This window comes from Phoxinus phoxinus (genome assembly GCF_949152265.1).
Source record: "Phoxinus phoxinus genome assembly, chromosome: 11".
Taxonomy (NCBI): Eukaryota; Metazoa; Chordata; class Actinopteri; order Cypriniformes; family Leuciscidae; genus Phoxinus; species Phoxinus phoxinus.
In genome coordinates this window covers 17,513,390-17,530,833 of record NC_136886.1, presented here as the reverse complement: position 1 = coordinate 17,530,833, position 17,444 = coordinate 17,513,390, and the positions used below count along the sequence as shown (strand labels likewise).

Here is a 17,444-nt window from a genome sequence, read left to right as displayed (position 1 = left end):
ATTAATTTGATTAAAGTTTAATTTTCCGAGAAATAATCACTTTGTTGATCCTTTCTGTGCGTTTTTGTATTAATTTCCTTCAGATATGTATTGCTAAATTGGCAAATAGGTCATTTATTAAGATTTAAGTATCAGTTCAACTGATTATCAAGTTGAAAGACTTAAAGCTGCTTAATTCATTTTCATTAGGCTATAGGCTAATATTTAATGCTTTTTTTAATATAGCCTAAAAAATTATAGAAATAACTGGATTTCATGAATGAATTTAATCCAGTGATGGGCTATGTCTGCTGCAGTCACATATCTAAAGTCTAGTGTTTTTATTATTATATATATATTTAAATATGCTATCAGGATAGTATAAAAGTTTCATAAAGGCCCACCTTGATGCTTCTGCAGATTTCAGTGTGGTGTAAAATGTAGCTGGTGTACTTAGAGAACAGAATGAATAATATAAATAAATAAATAAATAATCTGGATGTTGAGACACACCCAGTGTGTGCCATTGAGAGAACTTATGTAGCTGCAGCCTGCCGACTCTGCCTGGTATTGTTTCTCTAAGATGACATTGATTACTAGTTCAGTCATTTTACCTATTGATATGGATGGATGAGTCTCAGCAAATGTGACTAGGTAAGTTAATGTTTAGCAGGGCAACTCCGCTTTTATTTCCCCTGGCATTCTGCCCCCTGTCGTCATTAAACCTCCTACCAGATGAATTAAGCTTCCAGAATATTTTAGCTGTCCTCAGATCTGTGAGACTTAAGTCTGAGATTGTGCTGCGGAGAGTATGATTCACACTGTGAGAGTAAACAATGGATGCTGCCATGGTACAGAGGCACTGCTTCTCTCAAGGGACTCTGATCCCTGCTTTATTTTGTTGTCTCTATCTGAAGCTTTTGCAGCGATGTTGTGAAGTGGCAAAAAGACCCTCCTGACTGCTTTTTTGTGGATTTCTCTGGGGGTTGTTGATCCATCCATGCAGAATGTGCATCAGCTTGTGGATCGTTGCCAGTCATTACTTCCATAAACTCTCAAGTTCAACTTGTTAGGCTGGTGCAGGAGAGATTTGCTTCCTGCTAAAAAAAATCCACAGGTTTTTATTTATTTATTATTTTATTTAATTAAAATCAGAGAGAAGTGAGAGGCCTTATATTGTACTGGTCATTCATTGGTCAAAAGTTTTGGAAACATGACTCATTTTAAGGTTTTTGCTCACCAAGCCTGCATTTATTTGATCAAAAATACAGAAAAAAACCAGTAATATTTTGAAATAATATTTCAATTTAAAATAATGGTTTTCTACTTTAACATATGTTGAAATAAAATTCATTTCTGTGATGCAAAGCAGAATTTTCTGCATCATTACTCCAGTCTTCACATGATCCTTCAGAAATCATTCTACTATGCTGATTTGATACTCATTTATTATCAATGTTGGACACAGTTGTGCTGCTTAATATTTGTTTGGAACCTGTGATGTTTTTCAGGATTCATTGATGAAGAATTTACTTTTTCAATTTAACACATCCTTGCTGATTAAAAGTATGAATTTTTTTTTTTTTTTTTTAAAGCTGCAGTCCGGCACTTTTTTGTGTTTAAAAATATCAAAAAAGACATTTTTGAAAAAAACGTAACCAGCCAGTGTTCAAAACGATCTGCTTGCCTTACCTCGATTCAAAACGGTAAGCTTGTAATAATGATTTTAATTCCAGTGGTACTGGTGGATTTCCGCGGGAATTTCGAGCATGTCTTTGCGTCATTACGTCACTTCTGTACACATAGAGAAGGAGTCCCCGGCTAGCGTGTGTGGATGATGGTGGAGATTTAGCTTAGCACTTGGTATGGCGGATCCCGAAAGTTTAAAGCGACAATCACCAGTGACAACTGGAGATTCACCAGTTGTAAAACACAAAGACTTCGGACTTCAGATTGGCTACAGAAAAAATATATTTTTAACGTTTTGACGTGATATAAGCAATCGTTAGATTTAATCAGCATGATATAGCCTACTACAATGCTTCCCCCCACCCCCCGAATTTGGTCAGAACAAAAGTGAATGTTACTTACTTGTTCAGATGACATTTTCCGATGAAAATTCTAATGTTGACACTTTCAAAAAGTATACTCTGAGATTGCTGATGAAAGTACAATATCCACAGCGACGCCTCAATACATTGTGTTCATCCGCGCTGTTTCATGCCGATTTACTACCCACGCACAGTTAATAATTCCGCGAATAACTGCAATTGCAGATTTCGAACAGAGATGGCGACAAAGAGGAAAAACGACGGACGGCAGCTTTAAGAAAGAAAAAAATACTGAAAATACTGAATATGACCTCTTATTTCCTTTAAAATTCATCTTTGCATCACATAAATAAATTATATTTTAAAGTATATTAAAATGGAAACCCATTATTAAATTTTAATAATATTCATAATATTACGTTTTTTTTCCTGTATTTTTTATTAAATAAATGCAAGCTTGATGAGCATAAGTGGGCATACTTTTGACCACTACCGGTATATGTTTTCTATTTGAATATATTTTAAAATGAAATGTATTCCTATGATGGCAAAGCTGAATTTTCAGCATCATTACTCACGTGATCCTTCAGAAATCATTCTCAATATGCTGATTTGGTGCTTTGATGAATAGAAAGTTTAACAGTATTTATAAACAGTATTTATTTGAAATAGAAATCTTTTGTAACAATATGAATGCCTTTACTGCCATATTTGATCAGTGTCATCATGGCTGAATAAATATATTACTTTCGTTTTTTAAATCACCCCATTACTTGGTAGTGTATTTGTTTATTTTATTTTTAAATTGTCTAATTCGATCAAATTAATCTGTTGTGGATTCAGCAGGGTTTGGATTCACAGGCAAAAGCTCTATTAAACCTTTAGTCTGTCACTCATGACATGCTTAAACACGGTGCTCTTTTAAACAGGTGATGTGCTGGCTTATTTTCAGAGCCATCCAGTTATTGAAAGCCTGCAAGACAGCTGCAATTACTGCAGAAAGGCTTTAATGTGCTGCCTGTGACTTAAGGAAGAGATAAGCTGAGAGGATTCGTATTGACCAGCACAGACAGTGAAGTGTTTGTTATCCAGTATCACTGATAAGCACAGCAAACTACAGTCACAGTGCACCACTTGTTGTATCAGTCCAAATCAGCCATCACGTTGCACTGGTTAATACATTATTATTATTATCAAATTATTGCAGTCTCTGATTACAACCTCTGCCGGTAAACACACTGTCAATATGCATGTTGTTGATGTTGAGGATGAACAGCAATGTTTCATTCCACGTGTTCTTTCTCTCTGCCTCTTATTTCCTTTAGAGACACTTAATGCAACCATTTGTAGAGCACTTTGAGACATGGTATTGATTTTTCTCTTCAACTCTTCTTTATGGCTCTTTTTGCCCTTTCTATGTACATCAGCACACATTTGAACAAAGATAAGAAAAGTCTTCATTAGAATGCTAATGCATAATTGAAACACACACCAAACATTAACTCTTTCCCTGCCAATTATGAGTTGTTATGGCTTTCCGTGTTGTCACTGTTATGTTACACATCTCCTGAACGAGTGCAGTATCTCCAGATCAAAACGCAGGCAAAGAAAAAGCAGAAACGAGCAATCTCATACTGTATGTAAGCAGATGCATATGAAAAATAATGTGATTATCATTAATAAACAGGATACAAATCAAAATGGCCTAATGAAATGTCAACCAAGGACGATTATTTTTGACCCAAATGACTTTTTATTATATGGATTTTTGACTTTCCCATTGACTTTCATTACATTGTTTAAAAAAAATAAAATTAAAAAAAAAATAATAATAATAATAATATATATATATATTTTTTTTTATATATATTTTTTTTTATTATTATTCAAAATGTATTCAAATTGTGATTATTAAAATCATTCTTATTTCATTCCTTCAGTTTCAAATCTGTATGGTGTTCTATTTTTCTGTGGAACACAAATTCACATAGATCTTTTCCATTCAATTACATTTCATAGAGGGTTTTCACCGACGTGACGTCACGTGTGGGCGGTAACCCGGATGCGCGGCCATTATGGAGGCACTCGGATGTAAACAACAGCATGGAAAAAACACGCGGAAGCTGCAAAATCATATGGAGAAAGACTTAGTAAGCAGGAAAGAGCGCAAAATTTTGACAAACTAAAGTTAATATGTGGTAAAGATCCGAACGAGCTAACGTTAGCTTCTCTAGCCCTTACTGCAATTCTTCCTTCTAGTTTTTTATCCCGACATAGGCTACGTTCAGATTGTCAGTCCAAAAAAGCACATGAAATCCGTTTCAAGCTACATCATGTGGTTTGAAATCCTATTCAAATCACATACATGTATCAGGACATCAGCTTCAGTCTGAACGCTCTGATCAGATTTCGCATGGTATTTGACTTTCTCATGCCACGTAAAATGTAAACGTCAGACGTTGTTATAGGGAACATGCTAAAAGTTGCTGCCGAAACAAGGCTATGTTGTTGCAAAGTGCCGGACGAGCAGAAAATTATTCTTTTTGAAACCGGCGCACACGAGCGCAGAAAAAAACTCTCCATAACAGCCTCCTACAGTTCTGCCGCTTGTATGTTGGAATGTTTAAATAAGACAACATCTCTATTGCAAATGCAAACCCCTCCATCAACGCAACGTCATTGCCATATTGCCAAAGAGCTGCATGGACACACAAATCGGATCTGAACAGTTGCGATACACAGTGTGGACATCATTTTAGATCAGATTCCAATCGGATACAAAGATAATCGGATTTGGACTGACAGTGTGAATGTAGCCATAGTTAACTAAGTCAACCACAAATGCCTTCAGTTTATTGCACTCTTCTCTTTAACTTTTGACTGTCTATAGAACTCTAAATGTTTTTTCCCAGTGCGACCGATTAGTACAGACCAAAACTCAACCATTTTTCAGCAGCAATAATCATCAGCCAAATTTGCGAGTACGTTCAGTTCAGTGGCATTGTTTACATTCAGTGCCTCCAAAATGTCTGACTTCCGGATTGATGACGTGTAGTGAAAACCCTCTATTGTTAGCATGAGAGGTCAACATCGGAAAAAAGGAACCATACAAGTAGTCCATATTACTTGTGCAATATATTCCAAGTCTTCTGATAGCTTTGGGTCAGGAACAAAGCATACATTTAAGCACTATAGCCTATTCACTGATATTCTTCACCTCCGCTGCAGCTTTTGAATCCAATGTGTCTCCTTAGATTCAAAACTAGAACATATTTGCATATCACTGTGCGGTAGACCAATTCCTCTGGGTCTGATCCCAGTGCACACAAACACTGCGCGTTGAATGCTGTTGAATGCACAGTTCCCCTACCTGTCAAATGTGTGCAAACATATACATTTCTTTGAATGTTAAGTCTAATGTGTTCAGGCTCAAGACTGCCAATGTCAGCAGAGTTCTTAATAACCCCACACATTGCAAATGCATAGTAATTACCAGCAATCAGTGCTTGAAATATAGCCTACACAAGTATCTGCACTTTAAGTGGCCAGTTTGCACGGACAGCATTTTGTTAAGCAGGTGTGGGCGATTACCTGATTGAGATATTAAATATGAAGGAGAAGTTAAATTTGGAGAGTGGATAGATGCAATATGGAAACAGAGATAGTTGAGAAGTATAGGGACTGCATGCGAATGAAGATAATCCACAGTGTGGAAAGGAGAACGCTGGCGCTCGTATATCTCATTTAAATGGCTCCAGATTGGGGCAGGCTTTGCGAGAAGAAGCTGTCCAAGGTGCTGAATACCCCCCAAACCCCCTCCATCCTAACCCCCTCCCCAGGAAACATGATGCTTGTCTGACTTTAGGTTCCTGGCTGGGGTTCGTAGAAAAAGTAGGGATCTAAAAAAACGTTTCCAGTCAGTATAAGGAAGATAGTGTAACGTTATCATGCTGGAGCACACACCACACCACTTCTGGAACCTTTCATGTCTCATTTCTTAATGTCCTTCGACCTGGTTCCAGACATATTTAAGCTGGGCAAAGGCAGCTAGTTTGACTGGCTCCATGTTGGCTCTGTTTCCTCACTTGCAGCAGATTGAATGTAATTGCAGTCGTGAATCCTGGCTGATCAGAGGCCATCATTTATTAATGGCAAGGACTGGCTAAGGGAAGCTGGAAAGGCAGAGGGAAAAAAAAGAAAGCCTAGTGACTAGTCACCATGTTCCAGCCCACAGAGCTCTGATACAGCCGTCTGGAGAAGTGTCATGTGGGAGTTCTGTATTGTGTTGGTGGCGTTAAGAATCCCAGTGGTGCTCGTTGTCTTCACACACTGGAGTCTGGGAGACTTTACTAGCCATTGAGTCGGTCTGAAACCGCAAGAACGCAATCTGATGTGTCTGCTTCTGTGACTAAGCTGTGTGTACAATCATTTACTTAATGTTGGTTTAAATAAAAGCAGGATAGTCAAAAACACTTTGATTAGTCCAAATTAATGGATATTGTTACAAGCTGTCAAAAGAATGCTTCTGTTTTGCATTTTTACAATTATGTGTGTATATTTGTCTTTCAAAAGATTGAGATTGGTAAGATTTTTTTAAAGAAGTCTTACATTTATCAAGGCTCCATTTATTTGTTGAACAATACAGTACAACAGTAATATTGTGAAATTATTTTATAATTTTAAATAACTGTTTTTATTTTAATATATTTAAAAAATGTATTTATTCTAGAGATGGCAAAGCTCATTGTAATATGCTGATTTGGTGCTCAAGAATAATTTCTTATGATAATCAATGTTGAAAACAGTCATTACAATATTTTTGTGGAAGCTGAAAAGTAAAAAATTTCAGCATTCTTTATTGAATAGAAAGTTTAAATAAATCGCATTTATTTGAATTCGATTTGTTAGTAAGTCTTTACTGTCACTTTTGATCCTTTGATCTTTTTTTTTTTATCTTACTGACCCCAAACTTTTGAATGATATTGTACTTGGCACATTAACAAATAATACAAAGAGGTTAAAGTATTGAATTGGGGCAGAATGAATCTGTCTATTTCCCACTGTTTTTAGTGTTGACATTGGAAAATTAGCATATTTGGCTAAATACCTTTTAGGTATTGAATTAAGCCGGCGATTGTGATTTTGTTATTTTGTAATTTGGCGGTCTGTGAAGTCTGTGCACATTGAGGAAGCAATCTCTTGCCAACTTCCTGTCTCAGACTAATGAAACAGGCTATTGTGAGAGCGTCTCACACCGATTACTCTCATTTACTCATAGTTACCCAACCAGAAGGCAGCCTGCAGTTTGATATCCCAGATGTCTCATCCATCCAAAATATCAGCTGTTTGTCTTACATGTGATTGGTTCGAATCATTAGTCGACACTCAATGAAGTTGATAAGCTTGAGCTGAATAAAGTACATAATGCTAAAATGTTGCCCACATAAATTTGCTGACTCACTGAGCCAATAACACAGGCTTGGATCAGCTCATAGTCACCCTCGGAGAGCAAGCGAATGCGTCAATCAGCATGTCTCCAGGCAACAGCTTTCAGAGAAAATGAAACCAGTTACTGCTGTACACTCACACAGCAGGTCAGGGTCAGCGCTTACCACGAGAAGTCTAATTTATTCTGTCTGTTGATTCACTGTGGCGTTCGCTCGAGATAAGATAATTGCAGAGAATTTAACCTTGTCACTTGATTGTACCTGTTCTTCATTTGTGACGAAGGCATCATATAATCCAAATCGGCTTATTCTTTGTTCATCTGTGCTCGTTTAACACTCCTGCATTTACTTGTAAGGTGCATGTAACCAGCAGTGCTGGTGCTGCCCCGTTTCTGTTTAGATGTCAAGATAATCTTAAAGATTATGAAATGTGTTTGACTCCAGATTTAAAAGTACATCTGTTGAATGGATTTTGAATCACATCTGATTATTTCCACTTTATAGCCAAACTGGATCTTTGTGTTAGTTTTCCCCATCTCCCGTGAGAGATCGTAATGACATGACTAATAACCTGTACATATACAGTACACTACCATTCAAAAGTTTGAGCTCAGTAAGAGTTTCGAATAAATTAATACTTTTAAATATTCAGCAAGCATAAAGACATTCATAACGTTACAAAAGATTTCTGTTATAAATAAATTCTGTTCTTTTGGACTTTCTATTCATCAAAGAATCATGACTAAATGCACTGTTTTACAGTTCCCAGAATTTTTTTTTAGGCAGTACAACTGTTTAAGATATGTTTCTTGAGCACCAAATCAGCATATCAGAATGATTTCTGAAGATTCATGTGACACTGACGACTGGAGTAATGATGCTGAAAGCTCAGCTTTGCCATCACAGGAATAAATTACATTTTAAATTGAAATATCTTTACTGTATTTAGCAACTTTGGTGAGCATAAGAGAGTGCTTTTGAATGCATAAAAAGTAAAAACTTACCGACCACAAACTTTGAAGGGCAGTTCAATTTTCTGAGAAAAGTCTGTGATTTATTTTATTATATTTTATTTTATTTAAACCTAAAATAAGTTATCTTATACCACGTATCCACCACTTATCCATGTGAACTTTGGAATATTTATAATTGCTCTGTGATTTATTATTTAATTTTAAATGTATTTGTTTATTTATGTATTTATGATCAAATAAATTGCATTACCGTAAATTAGAAAATAACAAAATACAATGTTTTTTTTTAACTAATAGTTTTACTATTTAGCTGCCAGAATATCTATGGAGATCTGATTTGGTTCATCCATCATTTAGGTTAAAACCATCTAGCTTTGATTTTATCCAAGAGTAGCATATGCAAGAATGTGATCAAACGCTGTATGCAGTGTGTCAGGACCACCATGCATGCAGAGAAGCAAACTTTTTCAAAATGATATCACTTACAACCTTCCACATTCTCACTGAACTTTGATCCTTTTTGGTTTGATTTCCTCATATCTTTAGAATTTTTTGCATCTTCTCAACCCCATGCACAAATGGAAAGCTCTCTAATTATAAATCAGCCCTTGGTGATGGGTGAGATGTACCAGTACCACCCCTGCAAGCCTCTCTCTCTATCTCTCTCTCTCTCTCTCTCTCTCTCTCTCTCTCTCTCTCTCTCTCTCTCTCTCTCTCTCTCTCTCTCTCTCTCTCTCTCTCTCTCTCTCTCTCTCTCTCTCTCTCTCTCTCGCACGCACACACACACACACACACACACACACACACACACACACACACACACACACACACACACACACACACACACACACACACACACACACACACACACAGCACTCTCTTTAATGTTCATAGATGCCCTCTTGCATCTTAATGAGATTCACAAGCAAGTTTTCTTTGTCTCATCTGCTCTCTTTCCGTCTCTCTCCGTTGCTCATTGTTTCCTCTGTCTTTCCTTTGCTCTTACTTTCCCTCGATTCTTTTCTCTCTACCCCCACCCCTCCCAATCCCGGCTCATTTTCTTATTTTATACTCAAAAACACTGTATCGTTGGAGCAAAATGGCCTCCAGAAGTCTTCCTTTTTGCCTGACTAATTTTTTTATGTCTGTCTAGGATCAATATGGCTTTTATTTGGTGCCTGTGAGACACTTGTATTCAACTAAATCTGATAATGCATTATAAACGTAGATTACAGCAGGCTTGTGTTAATTTTGTAGTAAAATATCATACAATCAATGAGCCGCATGGTTTACATGGTTTTATATTGTCAAACCTATAATGAAAACTTTCCAGCTAAAATTAGTCAGTGTAAAATATCTTTAAACATCAATGGCCAATGCCATATTACTTTTATTGCTGATTTGATTCCACACAGATTTGAGTTATTTTAACTGATATGAACATTTAATTTTTTTAACATAAATATTTTTGCAGCAATAGCAAAGAGCCATAAATGCAGCACAGAAAAAGAGAGGAAAACCAAATGTTTTTGGTCAAAAAAAAAAAAAATCTTAAATGGAATGCATCAAAATCTATTTCACGGAACTGTACCCTCCCATGTTTTTATCCTTGATAAGGTCAGCTTGACCTCTAACACAATTATTTGCTTCTCCCGTCAATGCTCAGAGCGAAAACTGTAATTTATTTTTCAAAGAACAGGCCAGCACTAAGTAGAGGTGAGGAGCTCCATAAATGTATGATTACTGGTTTTATTTATAGGATCTTGATGAGTTATCTTACTTGGAAAGATGTCAATGCATGCAGATGCCTCAGCGGGGTTCTTCTTGTGTGCAGGATTGAATGAAAAATCCCATTAGCAACTCCCTCTTCCCAGTATTCCACAGAAGGATGTTTATACACACCAGTTAGTCAACCTCATCTGGAGATTATCTGGAGTTATGGAATTTACACATGCCTGATCTATATGCACTTCTAGAGATCTTCTCCTGCAACTCGACATTGAAAGGAGAGAATGGCAGTGCTTTAGCGTTTCTTGTCTCATATGGTAGCTGAACCCAAGTTCTGGCACTTATTAATTTTGCAGATGGCAAATATGCCCAATTAAGTCTTACTTCATTACCATGCATAATGAATAATAATGAGTTGGCCGATGAGTTCTGAATGCGCTGCATAATGATGTTTGTGGTGTGGTCATGTCCAGAATAAGTGTTAGGCGCTACTGTATTTTCCATAAATTTTGTATGTATTTTTTAAAATTCAGCTCCAATAATGTACAACTCATCCGTACAACTTGTGTGCTGTATATCAAGTCTTCTGAAGCCATATGGAAACTAAAAGAGCTGGAAGAAAGAAAGTCATACGGATGTGGAATGACATCGGTGTGAGTAAATGATGGCACCGTGTTTTGGTTGAACTATTCCTTTAAAGCCAGTTGCTGACCAAGCCCATTGTGGAGCAGTGTATTGATCCTGAGATTGAGGTCAGGAACTGCATAACCAGGGTGAGGCTCTCTGTGGAGGCATCCTGAGGCTGTAAATTCTGAGGTAAATGTAAAGGGCAAGAAGGGGTGGAGGGTGTAGCCTACATATTGTTTCCTTGCTTTACTGGATCAGTCAAACATTTTTAGGACAAATTTGGGTATGTATTTAGTTTAAATGTGGAAGAAATAAATACAAATTCACCTTCTTCTTGTTATGTGCTTGAACAAATGTGTGACGTGTGTGTGTGTGTGTATTTTAGCACTCCCAGTCCACATATAATAATCTGTTTTATGGCCAATATTGATTTATTATCATGCCTTAGTAATAGGGAGTATTAAAGAGACTGATTTGGGGTTTGCAATTCCCTATGTCTGATATATTTTGGTTTATTTAAGCACTGCATAAATGCATAAAAATCCCATCCATCCATCCATCCAGCCATCCATCCATCCATCTATCCATCAAAGGCTTGGCCTTTATAATTTTTTTATTATAAATTAATACTTTTATTTAGCAAGGGTGCTTTAAATTTATCAAAAGTGACCGTAGCTAAATAATAACATCTAGATGAATAGCATACATCTTTAATCTACAGTATTAAACTGTTTGTCATTGAAAGGTATCTGCTCATAGTGCTTTGGACTTTCTTTTAACTTCTTCTGCATTCACATCAGCCCTAGCTGGTGCAGTGAAGTCAGAAGTCTATAAGCCTAGAGCAATGCAGTCGGAACTTACATTCAAGCCATGTGACAAACTCAGTGCTACATTATGGGGTCAGTATGTAAGTCCTATCAGGGGCCCTGGAGACACTGCTAGGTAGTGCTGATAAAGCAGCGCAGTGCTGCTGGACTGTTACCCCGAACGAGAAGAACTCCCAGCTCACTGCCGGCAATAATTCACCATCCTGCTCCTTAAAATTGAAATGACTGCAAGGGCACAACAGAGTGTTGAGATTCTGTATGTTAGGGAGAAGAACAGAGGGTTAGACAGGCCTGCGAATCCTCAGGCAACTGTGGTTGTTATTCTTTTAGAGTCTTTTGTTGTGTCTATATAATTTGTTCAACACTTAATTATCCTGGTGGTGCAAATATATCACTGTATGCCAAGATTATTTTATTGTGAATAGAGCTCTTACATTTTACTCTGCAGTAGAAAGTGGGCAGTTGTGGCCTAATGGTTAGAGAGTCGGACTTGTAACCCGAAGGTCGCGGGTTCGAGCAAGACACCTAACCACCAATCGCTCCCCGGGCGCCGCAGAAAAAATGGCTGTCGACTGCTCACACTGTTCACGGTGTGTGTGTTCAATGCTCACTGCTGTGTGCACTAAATTGGATGGGTGAAATGCAGAGAAAAAAATCCGAGTCTGGCATACCATTCTTGGCTACAATTCACTTTTAAAGTGAACTTGGAAGGCCAGGTTGGCGAGATGCCGAGTTTAAAGAGCTATCCCTTCTACGGTACAAAGAATGAAGACTTCAAATGTTTTATCAATACACCTGCATTGTGAAAGTGCTCCCGGCTAATGAAAGCAGAGGGAATGCATGTGTGCATGCATGTTTTTTATGCCATGGGAAGTTAAAAAACACTTGGAGGCTATGTTTCACATGGGCTGGATCTAGAGATAACTGTCTTCTTCATTTCACATCTCATTGCTCCATCCTGCCGTTGTCTCACTGTCTGATGGATTGGAGGAAGCGGATCCCTGGCAGCTTTGATCTGCTATTGATTGACTCAGCTGCCAAGTAACGGCCGGTAATTGATCGCAAGCTTTCTTCTTTTCTTTTATGCCACAGTACTGGTGCTTCTGTCTGAAGACAGACGTGGCGTTATACGACTCTAATAGGGCCTTGTACATAGTACCATCAAAATCAGAGAGCACTGTTGGCTTTTATATTATTTTGATGCGTGGTTATAGAACATCTTCGGTTTTAAATAGTTTATCAGAATATGAATGTAAAAAAAACATTAATGTTTGATGAATTCTTGTAGTATTACATTTTGATAAAGTCAGCAATAAGTGCTGGATTAAACTGTGTTGATTTAACACAGTGTGGGTTCATCGTTTAAGACTGATACGCAAGCATTTATTAAAATCTTTGCTGGAAAGCTGGATATTGAAGTGTGCTCGGGCTCATAAATCTCCATCTGCATAATGTAATTGCAGGAATGTACAATATAGGAAGAGGCGAGTGAATTTATGAAACATGATTAAAATGAGCTGCCATATGCCAATGTGCAAATCAGCGAATGTCGTGGTTCAACCTCTCTTCTTCTCTTTTAGTGGATAAACACTGAGTGTTTCCATGATGGTCCAATATTTTATGTTTTTCAAAATATTTTTCAGATCAAGGGTCTTAGTGGGTTGTGGTTACGACTGCCAATTATTATTTGATCTCAAACCATTTTTTGTGTGAATTGAATTAACTTTAGTTGTCTAGGTCTATGCTTGTGTGTAGGATTGTGTGATTCAACCCAAAATCATATTGCAAATGATTATTATTATTTTAATTTATTTAAAAAATTCAGAGAGGGTTAGGCATATTGTAAGGTGTTTTCAAATGCACATTATAAACCATCCAAACCCACAACACTTAAGGAGATGGAGTTCATGTGGAGTGGCATTGACTGCGCTCAAAACATTGAAAACACCAGATCATGAGCCGCTCTCGTGTAGTAAAATGCGGTGATGTGCTTAACTCTGAAACACACTCCGCATCAGAATATAGTTTTCTTCTATTGTCCACACATATTCCTGTCGAGAGTGGTAGAATGATTGCATTTTATCTTTTACTTCCACATTGTCAACCCTGCACTGTTACCCAACTGCAAGCTGTTTGGGTAATTTAAAAACTAATAACAAATACATTTAAAAAGACGTTCTCTCTTGGGATATTTTGAGACATTTTGTAAAGAGGCAAAGTAATAACGCAACATATTAAAATTATAATAAAAGAAACCGGTGTATAACTATGCACGTTTTTGCTAGCAAAATTGACATAATTTTAGCCATTAGGCTACAGTATAGCTCTTGGACAGGAATTGTCAAAATGAGGACTATTCAGATGGCTGAACAGTATCCCAGAGCTGCTGTCATTGTTGAGGAAAAGTGCCATTTTCCCAGTATGGAGCTCTGTCTCACTCCAGTGAATCCAGCAGGCCGCTGATGTTTAGTTTCTCGTTAATCTGGCTTCTCTAGATCAGCCCTCCATCAGTGAGTCAGCGGGGCCTGTCCTGTCCTCACCTCTTTTGTTTTCTTTCTCCGACAAGACAGTCTGACGAACTCTCTTTTCCTCATTCCGTGCACAGGGAGGTGAACTGCTACTGTGGAGTTTCCAACCGTGTACAACTTTTCATTTGAACCTCAGAATCGAGAGAGACTTGCTGATAGATTAGAAATCAGATGAGTTTAAATCGACCATTTGTTGATTAAACTATCATGATTGTTATAGGGGGAAAATGGCATGTTTGCTTGCTTATTACTCTGGATCCAATTTAAGGATCAACTGTTCAAAAGTTTAAGGCCAGTATAGACTCTTTTAAAGAAACAAATTATTGTATTCACCAAAGATTCGTTAAATTGATCAAAAGTAACAGTAAAGACTTTTACATTGTTTTAAGCCATTTATATTTCTAAATAATTAAATTACATTTCTGAAAGAATCCTGAAAAAATATAACAGTTTCCACAAACTATTAAGCAACACGTCAGTTTTTAATCGTGATAATAATACAAAATATTTCTTATTTTTTATCAAATAAATGCAGCTTTGGTGAGCATAAGAAACATCTTTCAAACACAAAAAATATAACCAACCCCAAACTCTTAAACTGTGGTATGTGTAATAATTAAGCATGGTATCAAATGGAGACCATTTTTTTGTGTGTTTGTGTTTGTGTGTGCGTGTGTGCATGCGCGTGTGTGTGCGCATGTCTGCGCGTGCGTGCGTACGCGTGTAAGATTGAGTCACAGCTGTGCTAAACTGCCTCCTCGATGGCTCAGATTGACTCTATGGGTAATAATAACATACTCTAAAACCAACTGGGACAGTTAGCAAGGAATCAACTAGAGACACCTGGAAAGAAAAAGGTTTGTTATTTCTTCACATGAAGCTGAATATCAAAGCATCCACATCTCCCTCAGCCTTCATTTCCCTTCCTTTTTATCCATGATAATGAATTCCTTGAATCCTTCCCTTAGAGTCTTGTTTTTAAAGTGGGGTTTTTCTTCTGGTGGTGCCTTTTTCCTCAGGCCAAATGAAGAAAGAATTGAATGGCAGCAATTACTTAGTATGTAGGTGTTTTTCTTCCTTTATTATTAGTGAGGTTAATAGGCTGGCCTTTATTCTTTCAATATACATGATTATTTAATTGATACCTGTATCAGTGAGCTGGTTATCTATAACTTCAAGAGTGCTGTTCAGTTTTATGTACCTCAATGACAAATTGTGTACTCACGCAGCAGTGGCATAGACTGATGTGCCTTTTAGTGAGCTGCTTTTTAGCAGTGACCCATAAAAGAGAACTGCCTGCAACTTTTCTTTTTAAACTTGAAATGTATTATTTTCTAAACAAGTCTAGACAAAAACGTGGAACTGAAATAGAATTCATCACGTCAGAGAAGTTCAATGATGTTTTGTGCATGTGTGGGCTGATCCAGATTTTTTGATTGGGCACCTATTTTCTTTGAAAGCCACATGTTTTACTGCAATCCATATTTGAGAAGTAAGTTGGTAGTTCTTAGCCTGGTTAACACCAGACCCTTCCCAGTTGTAACTGAGAGTGGGTCTTGGGAAGGTATATTCACAGCCCATTTCCAAAGGGGCGTCACCACAAGTGTCGATCAAATGCCACTGGGCGCGATTGGATAGACCTAAAACCAGTCAGAGCGATCGTCATCGTGTAAAACCCGCCTTAACGTTTGTGATTGGTGCCTCGATTTGGAAAAATTGTAAATGGCCTTGAATAGGCTCTTGGCCAGACGGACTTGCAGAGCTAATCTCAAATTTGCCGGAAGTTTGTCAGGGTTTTCCCAGGCTAGGTAGTTCTTTGATGTTATCTGGAATGCATTAGGTTTGTGTTTGCAATGCAATGTGGTCACATAAGTTTCTTCACCTTGAAAATGTAGTCTGTCTGGATTATAATATAAACTGTAAGCAGGGCCATAGAGTAAACATATGAATTACCTTTTCACAAAAGGTAACACTTAATTTCAATAGTTCACTTTAGACATTCTACTAAGTAACTTTGCAACTACCAGTAAATAGAGTAGTAGACCGTCTGCTATCTGATTACACTTTATTTTGATGCTCCCTAACAGACATTCTTCTGTCTAACTTTGCAAGTACATTCCAACTTATTCTACTAAAGCTAACACTGGATAACCAGTCTACTGAGAATTAGTTGACATGTTGTTGCTACAGTAAGTTACTTATAGTTAGTGGAAAGTCTCAAATGGACTATCAAAATAAAGTGTAACCTCACAAACTATTATATATTCAGAGACAGGAGTTGTTTAAATTAGTGCCACGTCCACGAGTGGGCTGTCTTTTAGCCCAGACTTTGCATAACTAATTAAAATGCTACCTGGATGATTTCCATCTCAAACTGGGATCTGTGCGATGGCAGAAGTTGGCAGCCTTGTCTGTCAGTACTCTGAGGGTTTATGGTTCTCAGAGCAGCAGTCATTAGACACGTACACATGATTAATGTGAGGCATGACTCTGCTGCTTCTGCTGTCTGCTGATATTGATGGGCCTCTGACACCAATTACAGCTGAATAATTACTTGATTGACTTGCTGTTTGGGAATTCTGTTGCTCATAGCACAACTAGTGCGGATTATAGCACAACTAGTGCGGATCGCATGAGACCTGAACACAAGATGGTGATCATCCTGTGCTGGGTGTGTTTTGGCCCAAATAAACCAGCTAAAAACCAGATTGGCCTGACTGGGTGGCCACCTGGACCAGCTTAATAAAGCTAAGACCAGCAAACCACCTTACCCTGCTGGGCGGAAAAATAGCTTGAACCATCATATGATGGTTTTCCTGGTCAGGCTGTTATGATTTGCTGATTTTAGAGGGATTTTGGGCTCTTATCAGATGGTCACCATCTAAACAAGCTACAATATATATATATATATATATATATATAAGCAATATGTGTATTGGCAGCCTGCTTAAATACATTAAATACGTGTTTGTACAATATTATAATAGCAAAAAAAACCTTTTAAATGACAGCTGTGGATGCAAATAAAAATGAGAAACAGATTAAATTGGATAATAAAAGGCTATATTATGTGTATTAGGACCCTGTTTTGTGTGAATGTATTACATTATGTTTGATTAGTATAATAATAGAAATGAGCCATAATAAATATAAGTCTAATGTAGTCTAATATTACTATAATAATAGACTGCTAAACAACTATTCACAAGCAAATGATTTACTTATAGTAATGATTTGTTGACACAAACCATTTTATAGTGGTGCCCAATTAATATGTATATAA

General features: G+C 37.3%; 1 protein-coding gene across 2 annotated transcripts in view; it reads left to right on the top strand.

The window, feature by feature from the left end:
• Positions 1–17,444, top strand: part of rab6ba (RAB6B, member RAS oncogene family a) — an 89,320-nt gene that overhangs the window by 419 nt on the left and 71,457 nt on the right. The window lies entirely within an intron of this gene.